General features: G+C 48.8%; 1 protein-coding gene across 3 annotated transcripts in view; it reads right to left on the reverse strand.

The window, feature by feature from the left end:
• ZHX2 (zinc fingers and homeoboxes 2) overlaps positions 1 to 16,469 on the reverse strand; it is a 172,368-nt gene that overhangs the window by 118,103 nt on the left and 37,796 nt on the right. For 2 of the 3 annotated variants that reach the window (XM_079901872.1, XM_079901871.1), the window contains exon 2: positions 2,546 to 2,682. The exons of the other annotated variant lie outside the window; for it this stretch is intronic. The gene's annotated coding sequence lies outside the window, so the exon portion shown is untranslated. The remainder of the gene's footprint in view (positions 1 to 2,545; positions 2,683 to 16,469) is intronic. 3 annotated transcript variants of the gene reach the window in all.

The following is a 16,469-nucleotide window of genomic DNA, read 5'->3' on the forward strand; positions in this document are numbered from 1 at the left end:
GATCTTCCCGGACCGGGGCACGAACCCGTGTCCCCTGCATCGGCAGGCGGACTCTCAACCACTGCGCCACCAGGGAAGCCCCCATGATCTCTTTTGCTATCACCACCTCCCTGAGGAGATGGGTAAGTCAGACTGGCCATGGGCGGCTGGGGGAAGGTGCCATGGTTGAGTGAAAGATCCTGGACCAGAGCTATTGACTTTTGACGCCAATTCCAATGTCAGTAGACTCCACCAAGCTGCCTTCAAGGGCGTGGACAGAGCTTGTGCAGGACCTATGCGTGTCTGTCCTCTTAAAACAGAAAGGATAGCACGCCGAAGCCACTGTGTGGGGGGCTCTGGCCACGCCAATGGATCAGTGTTTGAGGGCAGTTCCTTCGTTTATTCCCTCCTCCCTTCCTTCCTCCCTCCCTCCCTCCCTCCCTCTCTCCCTTCCTTCCTTTTCTTTGCAGAGGGAAGAGAACAGGTAGAAGTAGGAGATGCCGCCCAAAAGGTATGGATGGCTTGAAAAACTTGAGATCCCTGCCAGACATAAAAATAACTGAAAACAAAACAAAACAACACACACACAAGCATGATCTGTGCTGTATGTGTGTGTGTGTGTGTGTCTGTGTTGGCGAATGGTAAGATTAAAGAGCTAAGTGTGGAAAAAGCCCTCATGGCCACTTGTATTTCCTAGTTACTCTGTGTTTTATATGTTTGCACAAAGCAATGAGTTTCCTATTAAACAACAGGCCAATTTTCACATGTTAGAGGGAAAGAAGCTCCCCCACTAAGACGCACCAGCTGGGAGAGTTGAACTCACGACTCAACCTTCTCCACATCTATCTGTTCCCTGGGATCCGGCACCAACAGTGCTACTATTCCAGGGCGCTTATGGGCAAACAGAACACTGGCCAGGCCAGAACCCACGCAGAACCCCAGTAGGCTGGGATCCAGCAGCAGACCACTGTTTTCACCCCAGGAGCTCAGCCTTCAAGAGCTGCAATGGTCCCCGCTTACACGAGGGGTCCCTTCAAAGTGGGTGAAACGAGACGCGCAGCAAGCAGGCTGTCCCGCGGGTGTGAACCAAGGGCCACCGCCGGCAGGGGACAATTTGTGGGGAACTAATGAAAGCCTCCTCCAACCCCAAATCCCACCCCCAACCTGGGTGGTGACCCCTCTCTGACCCTGGCTGGAAACTCTCCCGACACTCCAGGCAGAGACAAAGACAGGCCTCGTGGGGTAAAGAAAATAGCCCAAGCTTCCCTCTAGAAAGTCCTCGTGGTATTTGTAGCAAGTGCAATCTCAGACGATCACTTAATCTCATCCTTTGTTTTTGAATCTGCAAACCCTATATAATGGACCGTAGACATCTAGCACAGGGCCTGGCATGTAGCGTGTATCATACTAAATGGTAGCTGTTATTATAATATCTCAATAATTTCGAAGGTCTCTGTTAAAAGTTCATGTGCTGACAGGACTGCTCCGCCCCGGCCGTCGCCCACGAGTAAAGATGCCTTTGCTGGCTGGCTCGGGAAATGGGCTAGGGCAGTGGTTCTCCAGGTGTGGTTCCCTGCATCACCTGGGAATTCGTTTGAAGTGCGCATTTGTGGACCCCCCTCTGAACTACTGAATCAGAAATTCTGGGGGTGGTGCCCAGTCATTTCGCACCCCCGCCCCGTGACTCTGACGCCTGCCAAAGCTGGAGAACTATTGAGCTCAGCAATGACTGCCAAGTCTGGCTGATGAGCAGAATTTCCTGGGAGTGTTTAGAGGAGAAAGGCAGGTCCCTGGGCCCATCTCCCAGGGACTCAGAGTCATCAGGTTTTGGGAAGCTGCCTGGGAGTCAGCATTTTAACAGGCTCCTCAGGGGAGTCCACTGAGCTAGAGGTTGGGTTTGTTGGGGAGAGGGGAGCACAGAGGCTGGGAGAGACCCAGGGATGGGGGTTCCTGGGAAGGGACTGGGAGGGCAGGCCTGGCAGAGCTGGGGGTGCTGAGATGTAAGACACACTGAAGACCAAAGTTTTCATAGTTCTATAGATTATGAGATGGAATCTCCTACCATCTTCTCATTTTCCATCCAGGGAAACTGAGCTCCAAAGAGAAGTGACTATTCTAAGTCCATGCAGCTCATGCTTGGAAGAGCTGGGACTGGAGCCAGGGGTCTCCCTTCCAGAGCCAGCGCCCTTTCCACCGAGTCCCACAAGCTCATGCTCACGTGTTCCCTCCCTCTCAGCATCTCTCTCTGCGCTGAGCACTGAATTCACGCGCTTTCCCTCAGTGTTGACCGTGAGGGTGAGATCTAGGGAGGAGTTGGAGTCAGACCTCAGACCTGAGTGCAAATCTAGCCTCAGTCACTGAGCAGCTGAGCCATCAAGTCACCCTCTCAAGGCCTCAGTTGCCATATCTGTAAAATGGGGATAAAATCTGACGTCACAAAGCTGCCGAGCAGGTCAGCAGCCGATGACTCAGGCGAAGGTGTTTCCAAGCTGTCCATCACCCCCACAAGCACAGGGGCTAGAGAAGGAGCAGGGCTCACTATGACCTCTTGCCTAGAAGCACTTACCATCTAGCCGAGGCAGAAGAAACACACTCAAGGCAACTGGAGAACGAGGAAGCGCTCAGCTCCACGCCGAGTGCAGGGTCACGCTTCAGTGCCTCTGCTCGGGCGCCGCTCTGCCTGGAACACCGGCCCCCAACACCCTGTGGGTACAAGAATCCCCGGTCATTAGGCTCACAGTCTGGGCCTGACTTTCCCCACCCGGGAAGGCAGGAAGTAAAGCTCATTCGGCTCTGTGGCCCCAGAGTGTCTACGTCTCAAAGGTGCGCTCAGGAAGTGGCTGATGCAGGTAGGGAGGCTTCTGGTCAGAGGGGCCTTAGAGACCTGGAAGGGCCTTTTCAGGGGGGCCCGTGCCTCAGAGAATTCCTGTAATGCCCCACTGGGGCAAGCATAGTGGGGACAAGGGCTTCAAACCAGCCAGAAGCCATCAGCCGACTCCTGGCCCTCCTACAGGCCCCCAGCGTGTCTATCATCCACCCCAGGGACCAAGGCTCTCAGGTGGGGTTGGCGGTTCCTTCACAGTCAGGAGGGGAGGAAAGTGAAACAGGAAGCATCAGCTCCACGCGAAGCGGCACCGAGATCTACAGAATAAGGGAAGACACTAAGCAAGGGGCAGGCGCACAGGAAACAGCGATCCAAACTAGGGCTCCCGAGGATCTGGTCATTTGTTTCTCCTGTTTCTCCCTCTTCTGGTCTGGAGGATCCAAGGAGGTGTCCAGAGGGAACAGGGCACTGCAGAGTGAAGAGCTCTAGAGACGGGAAATTTCTCCCACTGCCCCTAGGAGCAGTGTGGCCTTGATCATACCACGTCAGTTCTCAGGGCCTTTAAAATGGGTACCAGGTGAATAAGGACCTGATGGATCGTTTTCCCCTGGAGGATAAAGCAAAGAACACAGCTAGCAGGGTGAATGCCCCTGGTCAAGCCAAGCAAAACAGGTTCAAAGCTGGCTCTGGGTCATGGCTGTGGTCTTTCCATGGAAAACTGATAATAACAATGATGGTGTTGACGGTGACAACTCATCTTTACTGAGTGTGTCCTGGGCACCAGGAGCCGGGCAAGCACTTTTCATTCATTACGCTGTTCAATCCTCGCAATGACCCTTACGGCAGATACTATCGTTATTCCCATTTTACAGTTGGGAAAACTGATACTCAGAGAAGTTACACCTGGGATCGTGGTCTGGTGGGTGGGGGAGGCAGGATTTGAACCCAGGCTGTTGGATTCCAGAGCCCACCTACTTTCCTACTGGAATCTTCTGAACCTGCGAGTCAGTATTCCACAGCTGGGAAATATGGGAGGATCTAGAAAGGCAATTACAATAATCATGTTCTAGACCCAGGACTAAGTCTGGAAAGAAAGATCACATTTGGAGCAAAAATTCAAAGTCTGCTGAATTATTCGCAGTACAGGAAACACAACTCAGGGACTTGGTTTAAATAGGCAGATCGGGTGTCCTGGAGGCAGCCCAGGCCTTCAGGGTAGACACCCTGGATTCTCGGCCACTGCCCCCATGCACCAGCCTGCTTAGCTGGGGTCAGGCAGCTGCTCTCCAGTCCATTTCCTCATCCATCAGGCATGCCAGGATATTCCTGCCTTCACCACCTCGCAGGTGGGCCCAGGTTAGCTGAGTCCCAGCAATGTCCACCTTCTCTCACCCCCAATTTTAAAAGATTTTGTCTCTCATACAGTAATTAGTTTCTCCATTAACAAAATAGCGAAGCATTTGTGTAAGTGCCGAAGTTTCTGATCAAAACAAAGTAACCGGGCTTCCCTGGTGGTGCAGTGGTTGAGAGTCCGCCTGCCGATGCAGGGGACGTGGGTTTGTGCCCCGGTCCAGGAGGATCCCACATGTCGCGGAGTGGCTGGGCCCGTGAGCCATGGCCGCTGAACCTGAGCGTCCGGAGCCTGTGCTCCGCAACGGGAGAGGCCACAACAGTGAGAGGCCCGTGTACCGCAAAAAAAAAAACAAACCAAAAGATCCCCAAAGTAACCATTGTCACCCACTTCCAGCCCAGAGCGAAAACAAAACCCCCAAATCCCCTACCACACCACAATATTTTTAGGCAGCCAGTGGCACTGTATCCTGGGTACTGTACAACGTCCACTGGTTCCTGGAATACTGACTCCCATTATGTGGACTTTTAGGAAAACACTGGCCTAAACAATTTCTGAGGTCTCCTCCAGCACCAAGTTCAACAAGTCTACAAAATCGATGCTGTCTCTTCGTGTGCTTGGCTAATTGTGAATGTCTAGTCACCGTTCTTCTTTTGTTTGCTCAGTCCTAGAAATGCAAAACCAGGGAGGACCCTTGGAGTCTAAAGGAGGTCATCTAAGGATACCCGTTGCGCAGGCCTCTGCCACTTCACACCGAGGGTGGAAAACACAGCCCGAGAGGCTGTAGCAGCTGAAACTATAAACAAGTTCAAGAAGTGTTTAGATGGACTCACGGAGGAGGGGACGACAGGTGAGGGGAATTAGGAGCATCGGGTCTCGTCCTTATACCCCTGCAGCTTTCCGTTTCCTGCTAGCAATACAGTGTCTGGTGGGCAGAACACTGACGGTTCCACTGACAGCATAGCTGATGTTCTCATGCAAGGAGGTTAAAAGAGGAAGGAAAACAAACAAAGAAAAAAAGAAACGAGTGTATATGATAGTTTCCTGCTTTGACATCTAACTTCTACGATCAGAAAAAAAAGAAAAATTTCCATTGTCGGAAATTTAGAAATAGAAGAGGAAACATAATCTCTGATTCCACGTCTAAGGATTAACTGCATTAACATTTTGCTATGTTTCCATCTGTGTGCCTGTTTTTTTTTTTTGGTACGCGGGCCTCTCACTGTTGTGGCCTCTCCCGTTGCGGAGCACAGGCTCCAGACGCGCAGGCTCAGCGGCCATGGCTCACGGGCCCAGCCGCTCCGCAGCATGTGGGATCTTCCCAGACCGGGGCACGAACCTGTGTCCCCTGCATCGGCAGGCGGACTCTCAACCACTGCGCCACCAGGGAAGCCCTGTGTGTCTGTTTTTTAAAAAATAAAAACTCTATGTACAACATGTATCCTGCATTTTTCATTTAACATTGAAAAGAATCACATTACTTAATAGACATACTGTTGACTTAAGGATTTCTACTACTTATTTACTTAAGAATGAATTTATTTAATCGTTGAATTATTTTATCATTCACCTCTTGTTGGACATTGTTTTTCTTTTCCTAATTTTCTACCGTATAAATAATGCTGGGATAGACATGCCTACTGACTTCTCTTTGGAGAAATAACAGCAAATCTCAAAATCTTGGAGTGCACCATTTAATAAGTTTCTCTTACACAGACGAAGGGCAGGTGAGGGACAGGCTGGCGAGGACTTCCCCAGGGAGCCCTGAGTCTTGCTACAATACCATTTTGAAGGCTCAGTGCTTCTGGTACTCCCCCATCCCGCCGTTTCCCCTCCTTCTCCACAGCTATTTATTCATGCTGAAGACTCTTGCCTTGGTCCCTGCAAAACAGAGCGCTTAGAGAGCTAAAGAGACCCGCAGAGAGCTGAAGAGACTCGCAGCCACAATAAGGACCTACAGGATAGCACAGGGAACTCTCCTCAATACTCTGTAATGGCCTATATGGGAAAAGAACCTAAAAAAGAGTGGATATATGTATATGAAGAACAGATTCACTTTGCTGTACACCTGAAACTAACACAACATTGTAAATCAATTATACCCCAATGAAAATTAAAAAATAAAATTAAATTAAAATAAAATTATATATACTAAAAAAAAAAAAGACATTCGCAGCCACTGGGCCGCAGCTTCCCAGGACGTGGCCCTTATTAGAAATGCAAATCCTCAGCTAACAAACCCCAAACACCCAGCTCACCAGCCCCCCTCGCCGCCTGCCCGGTCGGGTGGCCCCTGTCTTCCATTTTACCTGAATGGGCTGAAAGGGAGTTGGCTGGGCTGTGGATGAGTCATCTGAGAAGGAAAGGGTCTGCCTGAAATGGAATCGTCTCCTCGGGGTTTCAATTTTACCCAATAAGAGGAAGTCAGTTCCTTTCTTCCCAGCCTTAACTCTACTAAAAGCCATTAAGCACTGCCAGGGACAGGAGACATTTATCTGTTGGTGAGTGTGAATGCTGCGTTCTGTACCTCCAGCTGGGATGGAAATTAAGCTGTTTACTTGGTGGCCGCCCCAAGGGACCGAAAGGAAGCTCTAACGTGATGGTACTTCTGAAATGCATTTTTAAAATCTCAGAGTCTCGGCCTCCGTTCCTGCCTGTAAAATCAGCAGGAATTTGCAAAGTTCATTTAGCTGAATTACACCCTGACCAGCACTGACCACCAAATGCAAATGGGGTGACCAGCAGGTGACCTCACCGAACCGGTTCTTGTTTTGGAAAGGGTGGTGGGCATCTGAAGGCTGTTGCGGTTGCAGTCAGGCTAGCTTTTACGATAACCAAGATCAAAGGGAGGTTTGGTACTGGTTTCCCAGGTGCGCTTCCTCTGCGCGTTCAGTCACATTCAAAACTTCACATGATAGAGTCCCTTTATGTAGGGCAGGCCACCCCCACAATATGTCTCAGTGACGTATTGATTACTTTGAATGAAAGTTACTTGAGAAACAGCCGGTGGCAAGAAATGACACTTAAAAAACCCATTCTGATCCCCAACTTTCCCCCTGAAAGTGGGGCATAAATCTCCCATGTGAAGGTACCCTCCCTATATCAGGAGGATAGAAAACATCCTTCTCACCAGAGTTAGGAAAGTCAAGGCTAAGAAAGCTATAGAAACAAACTTTGTTACTTCTTCATTAGTCCGCTACCCCAAGCACAGCCCTTTTGTTTTGCTCTATCTTCACAAAGAACTGTTTCTTCTTTGTCAAAAAGTGATATATAAACAGCGTGCTTTGGTCACTTGAGGGAGGGCATCCCGCTTCTACAGAACCTCCATGCTTATGAATAAAATTGGCTTTTTCTCCTGTTAATTGGTCATGTGTCAATTTAATGATTAGACCAGACAAAAGAACTCAAGCGAGGTAGGGGGAAATTTCCCCTTTTCCGTCCCCCTCGACGTGGCATGAGCAGGTTCTCCCTGTCTAGAACGACAAGCTCACTTCCTCATCAACAGAATTCCCTTCACAATTGGTCCATGCCATTCCTTCTGCCAGTCTGGGGGCCATTGCTACTTCAAAATGCCACTCCAAACTTACCTTTTACATGCAGAAAACCTGTCAGGCTGAATTCCATCTGAGGTCATTTATTTTGTATCCTTTTGGCACTCTTAACACTCAGAGCCCTCAACATGACTTTGCTTGTACATTTGGTCTCACCCCTAAGCTCCTTAGCACTGGAAGGTGGAGCCAGTCTTTTATGTTTGGTCCCTGCTATACTGAATGTTTGTGTCCCCCACCAAAATCTATATGTTAAATCCTAATGCCCAAGGGTGATGGTATTAGGAGGTTGGGGCCTTAGAGAGGTAATTAGGTCATAAGGATGGGGTCCTCATGAATGGGATTAGTGCCTTTACAAAAGAGACCCCAGAGAGCTCCCTTGCCCCTTCCTCCATGTGAGGACACAGCGAGAAGACAGCCATCTACAAACCAGGAAGTGGGCCCTCACCAGATACTGAATCTGACAGCCCCTTGATTTTGGACTTTAAGCCCACAGAACTGTGAGAAATAAGTTTCTGTTGTTTATGAGCCATATACCCAAAACACCATAGACTCAGTCCATGGCATTTTGTTATAGCAGCCCAAAGGGACTAAGGGTCCCAACAGTGCTTAAGTAGAGAGACTCTTGCCCTGCTCCTAGAATAAGGTGGGAGAGTTTTCATATTGTTCTTATTCTTATTTTCTAATTTATATGAATGTATATGTGCGCATATCCTTCTAAAGGGAATATAAACATGTTAAATAAATTCTGAAAAGTACAGTTCCAACCACTCTAACCACTGTTGTAAGTTCTTAAAGTTCTTTAGTGAGAGTAAAAGGTAACGGGCCTCGCTTACATGCGAATTCTGCAGTCAAACAAATGATTTTGGATTTGCAGATTTGGAGTTAAAGGTGTATCATAAGATGCCCTTGGTAGTGTAGTGGTGATTAAGAGGATGCACTCTGTCTGCGTTGAATTCTGGCTCAGCCACTCAACAGCTGTGTGACTTTGGGCAAGTTACTTAACGTCTCTGACTTTGGGCATACCCAGATTCTTTAAAAAATGTCCTTCTACTACACATACCCTTTATATATTCCTCGTTTTACCTAATGTCCCATGCAAGTATCTACCCTTATTATTACACAGTTCTCATAACCAACATTAAAATAGTCGTGCAATATTCTAGTCAATCACTGGGGCAGAGTTAAGTAAATGTTTTCTAACTTTTTGCTGAAATTCAGTATTTCAATGACTGTTTAAAAGAAGATCAATACCCTCAATCTGTGGGATCAGTGAATTAGTATCTGCCATCTCCTGGATACTCTGTGTAAAACAGAAGCCAGCCCACAAGACCCTGGTAGACCCCAAACCCACTGTACTTTATGTTCCCAATGAGAACAACCTGGCACTAGTCATCCAAGAGCCCATTCACATATACAATCCATCATCCTCAGGGAGGGGTGGGGAAAATATCAGATGAAATAGACCATGCAGCGCTTCGGGGCAGCACCGCCCTGCCCCCCACCCCATCCCATAGTCCATCTCGGCCCACGTGCACTGGGGCTGCCTCCGTGCATCCACTCCCATCCGTACCCCGCACAGTCATCTCACGACAGCACGGGCGGCTCTCCGTCAAACAGGTGTGTTGTGGGAGGGCGTCTCCTGAGGTTCCGCGGTCAGACACTGGGAGCAACACTTCAGTCATGGCTTTCCCCGTAGTCCCAGGTTTTGGTTTTTCTTTCGATCAGTCCTCTCATTCTTTTTCCACACAACGACCCAGGCTGAGCTGGTTTGAGGACACACCCTCCCTTACGGCAGTCGCTCCTGAGGGATGTGTGTAGGAGGAGGACACACACACACACTCACGCACGCACACACACTCTACAGGAATTTTTGCTTCATTCCTCCTGAGCCCAGGTCTGTGTTTCTGCCCTGAGGTCAGAGCTGCCCTCCCCACAGACATCAGCGCCCACTTCACAGAAGTCCCTTTGTTCCACGCACACTGCACCTCACTCTTGACCGGAACCTTCTACCTGCGCCCCCAGGGCTCTCCTCTGTTCCAGCTCTTTTCTCCCTCATCTTGTCTCTGTTCTTAATACTTTCCAGGGGCTGTTGGCCCCATCCTACCATTTCCTGATCACTTGCTTATGGATTCTCTCCTTTTTTTCCCTAAAGATTCTGATTCTGAAGTCTGATCTGGGGCACCCTGGGCCTCAGTTTTCTCATCAGTAAAACAGGGTTATGTTAGTACTGACCTGCTCCCCAGAGGTGTGTGAGGATTAAAGGAGATAATACAGGTACAGCACTGGGCACAGCGCTTGGCTCCAAGAAAGCACGCAAATGTTAGCAATTATTACCTTTATCATTATCATCATTAATTAGAATAATGAATAACAACCCTCGGTTTTTCTAAAAAGCCGGAGGTTCTCCCATAGCTTGTCATTCCTACATTCCTCCATCTCAGACTTCCTAACCTCCCCCTAGGAATCCTACTCAACCCCACACCCTGATCTCCTGATTGGTTTTCTTTTCTCTGGACTTGAAAAAAATAACAAATCTGGATTAAGAGTCAGGAGATCTGAATTCTACTGTCATGAAAGAGTGAAAAGGGCTTGTGACCCTGGGCAAGTAATAGTCTTTCTGGGTTCCATCTCCTTCACCTGAAAAATGAGGAGATTGGACCAGAATAGCATTTTCCCAAGCATGTTCTGGAAGCTTCCATCACACTCGTGCTCCCCCCGCCCCCCGCCCTGAGCCCCTCTGGCCACAGCAGTGCCATAAGTGACCAACCTAGCACCCAGCTCCACCTCACTTAGCTCATCGTCAGAGCTGGGATACTGTCTACACTGCCTGGTGCCTCAGTAGATGATTACAGGGCTGATCCAGTCCCTTTCATTAAAAAAGAGGTTTGAAATTGGTGTAAATCTCAGCTCTGTAAGGGAGGAAAATGAACTGTCAGCTCTGCTGAAAAACTAGGACAAGGTTCTCTTTAGCAAGTCTCCAGGTACTGTTCAGGCAATCACTGGGTATCACGAACCTTAAAATATACCCCTGCCTGGTACAATGTCTCCTGATTAAGCTGCCTGCCAGGCCTGGGGTATTTCAGGCGGGAATGGTGTATTTTAAAACCACACAATTACTAGTAGTTTGGAAGAACCTTTTGAAACACCATGCCAATCATTTAATTCATTTTCCAAGTCCTTTTTAAATGCAAAATATGCTAATACGTTGTTGGAGTATCCAGCAGAGAAACCTGCTAGAGACTGGGGCCTCTCTTGCTTGGAGGTTAAGCGGAGGGCTGGTGGGAATGGGGCGCAGCGAGAAGAATGGCCCATTTTCCCGCCGATGCCACTGGCTCAAGTGTTTCTTTGTGTTCCCTTCAGCTGCGAAAAGGTGCGATCACCCTCACAGGCACAGATTTGGGGCATAATGGGCTTCTTTTCTGCCCAAAGCCCAAGTCCTGCCCCTGGTAAGTAAGACATGTCCTTGAGTTGTCTGCTAGCTCCTCCTGGTGAAGAGGGGACAATGAAGGAGGGAATAAAGAAGGGGTGAGACAAATTGATGGCTTGAAGGAATAAATTACTTTAGGCCCGGAGGGGCTGCTGCAGCCTTTGAAAAAATGATATAAACCAGCAAGTCTCCATTTCTCTTACCTATACGAGGGAGGAGGATAAATTACAGACCAGGGGTCTCTCTTAGAGGATTCAGGTGGGTCAGCCTCTTTACCAAATATTACACCCATTTTGCCAAAATCCGCGGGCTTCTCTGTACCTACTTCGTAACTGATTCCATAATCTCATTCAAAGTTGCTGTTTATTTAATAAGTACACGTTACTGGTCCTACTCTGTATACCCAGCGCTGTGCTGGTCTTGGTGGGACAGGGGCAGCACACAGGAGTACAACACGGGGATCTAGCCCTTTATAGCTATCTTTAATTGAGCCTCTGCTATCTTCCAGGGACAATAAATGCCTGGACTGCAGAGGGAAAAACACACATCCACGCCCGAAGGAAGCGAGGCAGGCGTGGCAGCATCCCCACCTGTCCGGGTGGGAAAGCCGGAATGCAACCTACCGAGGCTCTGGCCCAGGCCTTGCAAACAGGTGGCTGACGCTGGATTTGGCCCTTAGATATGTTTTCTTTGACTTTATACACTGCTTTAAACATTTTGGGAATACCTCCTAAAAATCAAGATTTCCAACATAAAAAATGAATAAGGGGCTCCCTGGCCTCACTGAATCCATACCCCTGCATGGGAACAGTCAATGGGAGTTCAGTGGCCAGTATCCGCTTTAGACTGGGCGTGGATGCTCTAACTTGCCCACGTCGCCGCCACTTCTGTGACTTACCCCTAGCTAGCCTCCCTCATTCTCTTCACCTGCCTGACCTCTGTATGCATTTGGGTTTGCAAGCCTGACTCAGGACAGGCCCCTTACTTGCAAATGAGCAATCTGAGGCCCAGAGAGGTTAAGACAGAGAGAAGCACAGGTCTCTGCTGGACACCTGGGTCTGTGCTATTTTTACTATGTCATCACGGGCAACCTAGGGGTACATGGTGCATGAAATAAACGAGGACCGTCATAACTACTCGATGGACAGAGGAACAAATGAATGAACGGATGGACCAGCCCAAGCCATAGATGCAGGCGTGCAGGGGCCACGGTGGGTAGGGGGCTGGAGGAGGCTTTATGAAGCGGATAGAAAGAGAACAGCCCTGAAAGAGCTCAGGAAAGGAGTAAAGAGTTCCCAGCTGACTTGAGGACCTGGAACCCCATTTATTTAGTTTAGTTTTTGTGACTTTTAAAATGTGTTTTTATTGTAAAATAGGACATAGAAATAGAAAAGCATTCCCACCAACAGTGCAAGAGGATTCCCTTTTCTCCACACCCTCTCCAGCCACTATGGAGAACAGTATGGAGGTTCCTCTAAAAACTAAAAACAGAACTACTGTATGACCCAGCAGTCCCACTACTGGGCATATACCCTGAGAAAACCATAACTCAAAAAGAGTCATGCACCACAATGTTCATTGCAGCTCTATTTACAATAGCCAGGACATAGAAGCAACCTAAGTGTCCATCGACAGATGAATGAATGGATAAAGAAGATGTGACACATGTATACAATGGAATATTACTCAGTCATAAAAAGAAATGAAATTGAGTTATTTGTAGTGAGGTGGATGGACCTAGAGACTGTCATACAGAGTGAAGTAAGTCAGAAAGAAAAAGATAAATACCGTATGCTAACACATATATATGGAGTCTAAAAAAACAAAAATGGTTCTGAAGAACCTAGGGGCAGGACAGGAATAAAGACACAGATGTAGAGAATGGACTTGAGGACACGGGGAGGGGGAAGGGTAAGCTGGGACGAAGTGAGAGAGTGGCATGGACATAGATACACTACCAAATGTAAAATAGATAGCTAGTGGGAAGCAGCCGCATAGCACAGGGAGATCAGCTCGGTGCTTTATGACCACCTAGAGGGGTGGGATAGGGAGGGAGGGAGATGCAAGAGGGAAGAGATATGGGGATATATGTATATGTATAACTGATTCACTTTGTTATAAAGCAGAAACTAACATACCATTGTAAAGCAATTATACTCCAGTAAAGATGTTAAAAAAAAAAAAGAAATAGAAAAGCATATAACACACAAACATACAAATTATTTTCAACTATTTATGATTTTTTTTTGGTCTTGTTTTCTTTCTAAAAGCCATCAAAGCTACTTCAAAATCAGGGTTTTCTGTGCTTTTCAATCTGTACTCCCTGCAGAGTAAGAAACTACCCTACCCCTTCCAGCCTGATATGGTGTAGCAGAAACATCAGGGGGCAAGCAGCTGGGAGACCCGGGGTTCAATCCCAACTTAGATGCATGGGGAAGGTGGTTTACCCTCTGACCTCAGATGGGGAGACAGGACCAGATCTCTCTGAGGTGCCAATGTTCCAGTGCTGTAGGATTCTGTAAGGCCAGGAACGCTGGGGAGAACAGAAGGAAACTGCTAGGATGTCCAGGAAAGGAAAGTCAGTGATCCAGTCTCTTACTGGCTCAGGCCAGAAGCAAAACTGTCATCATGGCTGCATTAGAACCTGAAACCAGTCACCAGAATCTGTCCTAGATCCCTCCAGGTAATAAGATGTTGGTGAAAAGGGAATTTAGAGGTCACGGGCTCCAGGCCAGCTGAGTACAAGTAGTTTGGATGAGGGATGTGACTTGCCCAGGGTCTGATCCTGAGTATTAAATTGCATCCCAAAGGCTTTTCCTTCAGCCTTTATTCCAAGCATGGGCTCTTGCAAGGGCCAGAGGCCTGGGGACGTGAGTAGGAAGGCTTCTTGGGCCAGGCCTCTCCTTCATGAACGGGCATACACTTAAACTTTTGACAGTCCCTGCAAGACACATATGTGGCTATCTGAATTTGGGACTACAACACACATATGTGGCTGTCTGACTTTGGGCCTACGACACAGGTAGAATACCCTGAATTAATGTATTTTAAATGTAAACCTGCAGGAAGCTTACAAGACGATTCTATAGCATTGTATTTTGGATGTCAAAAGAGTTAACCTGCTAGTTTAATTATTTTACAGATCTTCAATTTCTATAATCAGTTTTAATATTTTTTTTCATATTTTAACATGCCAGGAGTCTAAAAAATGTGGATGTGGCCCGAGTCTCTCTCGATCTCGGTGAGGACTGACCCCAGGGCAGAACTTGAACACCAGAACCTGCGGGAGGCCCCTTCAGTCGTTGAATGGAAATGGGGATGGGGAGAGTGCAGTAAAACGAATATGGAACACTTCGGTCGCAGCCAAGGCAACCTGCACTCCCCATGTGCTTTCTAAGTGCCAGGAATGTCCAACAGCCGGCACAGAGATGGCCAGGCCCTGCCCGTGAGGCAGTCATGGCCTAGCCAGCCAGCCAGACACTGAATGAGCTATAAAGTGACGTGACAAGTACTGCAACTGAGAGACGCAGAAAGTGCTGGGGCACGTGTGGGGAGAACGTACATTCGCCTGAGGGTGGGCCAACAAGCAGATGAGGCGTTGGGAGGTGTGGCGCACGGAACAACGCCCCCTCCAAATAGGCCACGCCCTAACCCCCAGTACCTGTGAATATGTCCCCTTACATGCCAAAGGGTCTTTGCAGATGTGATTAAGGTTGTTGCCAAGGGGAGATTATGCTGGCCTATCCGGATGGGCCCAGTGTAATCACAAAGGTCCTGAGAAGTGAAAGAGGGAGGCAGGAGGGTCAAAGTCAGAGCGAAGCAGCTCGAGAAAGACTCAGTCGGCACTGCTGGCTTGGAAGATGGAGGAAGGGGCTGTGAGGCAAGGAATACAGGCAGCTCTAGAATCTGGAAAGGACAAGGAAATGAATTCTCCCTTAGGGCCTCCAGAAGACAGAGTCCTGCCAACGCTGTGCTTTTAGCCCAGTGAGACCCATTTCAGACTTCTCACCTCCAGAACTGTCAGAGAACACGTGCGTTGCCTTAAGCCACCATGTTTGTGGTAGTTTGTCACAGTAGCCCCGGGAAACTAAGGCAGGAGTATAACCCAAATAAGAGACAGGAGTCTTGGTGGACCAGTCCTGAATTGGCCAACTGCCCTCTGAGAGCCTCTATTTCTCCCTCCAAAAAACAGGGGCTCTGGGTAGATGGCCTCTGTCATCCCTTCCCTTTCTGACACTTGGTGTCTTGATCTGGTAGAGCATCCGCTGTACCAGATGGCTGGCGACTGGTGGTGAGAGTTGACAGAAAACAGCATGTCCCAGAGTGTGTTTGGTGGAATTTAAGTTCTATGGGCTGTGGATGAGGGTTAGTCAGAAAAGAGGGTTATTCACGCAGCAAATCATTACCGAGCACTTCCCAGGCACTGTTCTAGGCACAGGGGAGTCAGTGGTGAACCAGGACAGACAAGGTCCCTGCCCTCGTAGAATTCAGAGCAGAGGAGTGAGCGAACTAGTGAAGAAGCCCATTTCCACTGGTCAGCAGACTACGGAGGAAATGAAACCTGGTGACGAGACAGAGTGGGACGGGGAGGCCTGCCACTCTCGGCAGGGTGGTCAGGGCTGGCCTCCCAGGGTCAAATGTGACTTGGTCCTACGTGACGTGAGATGAGCTGGGCATTTAAAGAAAAGGGGAGGGCTTCCCTGGTGGCACAGTTGTTGAGAGTCCGCCTGCCGATGCAGGGGACACGGGTTCGTGCCCCAATCCGGGAAGATCCCACATGCCGCGGAGTGGCTGGGCCCGTGAGCCATGGCCGCTGAGCCTGCGCGTCCGGAGCCTGTGCTCCGCAAGGGGAGAGGCCACAACAGTGAGAGGCCCGCGTACCGCAAAAATAAATAAATAAATAAATAAAGGGGAAAGAAGGATGAAAAAATACTGAGCTAAATAGAGCTAAACAGAATTATGTATGAAGGAGTCCTGAGCGTTTGAACATATTGATTGGTCCATGTGTTCATTTGACACATTCTCTTATTGAACCAGGCAGTGTTCTGGGCACGAGGGATACAGTCCTGAACAAGACAGCCAAGCAAGAACGGGGGGAGCAGCATTAGTGCAGGGGAGACGGACAACACAGAGGTAAACAGACAAGTGTAAAATGAGGATGTGAAAGCAGGAACAGAGCAGGTAAGGGGGTGGAGGTCTGGGAAGACCTCTCGGAGGTGATGCTACCTGAGCAGAGTCCTAACACACAGGAGGAATCAGTGTGCAGCATTTCCCAAACTAACACGACAACGGAACCTTTTGTCACAGAGCGTCTCGCAGGACGACTGCTCCTCAGAC

Source organism: Stenella coeruleoalba (assembly GCF_951394435.1).
Source record: "Stenella coeruleoalba genome assembly, chromosome: 17".
NCBI classification, from domain to species: Eukaryota; Metazoa; Chordata; class Mammalia; order Artiodactyla; family Delphinidae; genus Stenella; species Stenella coeruleoalba.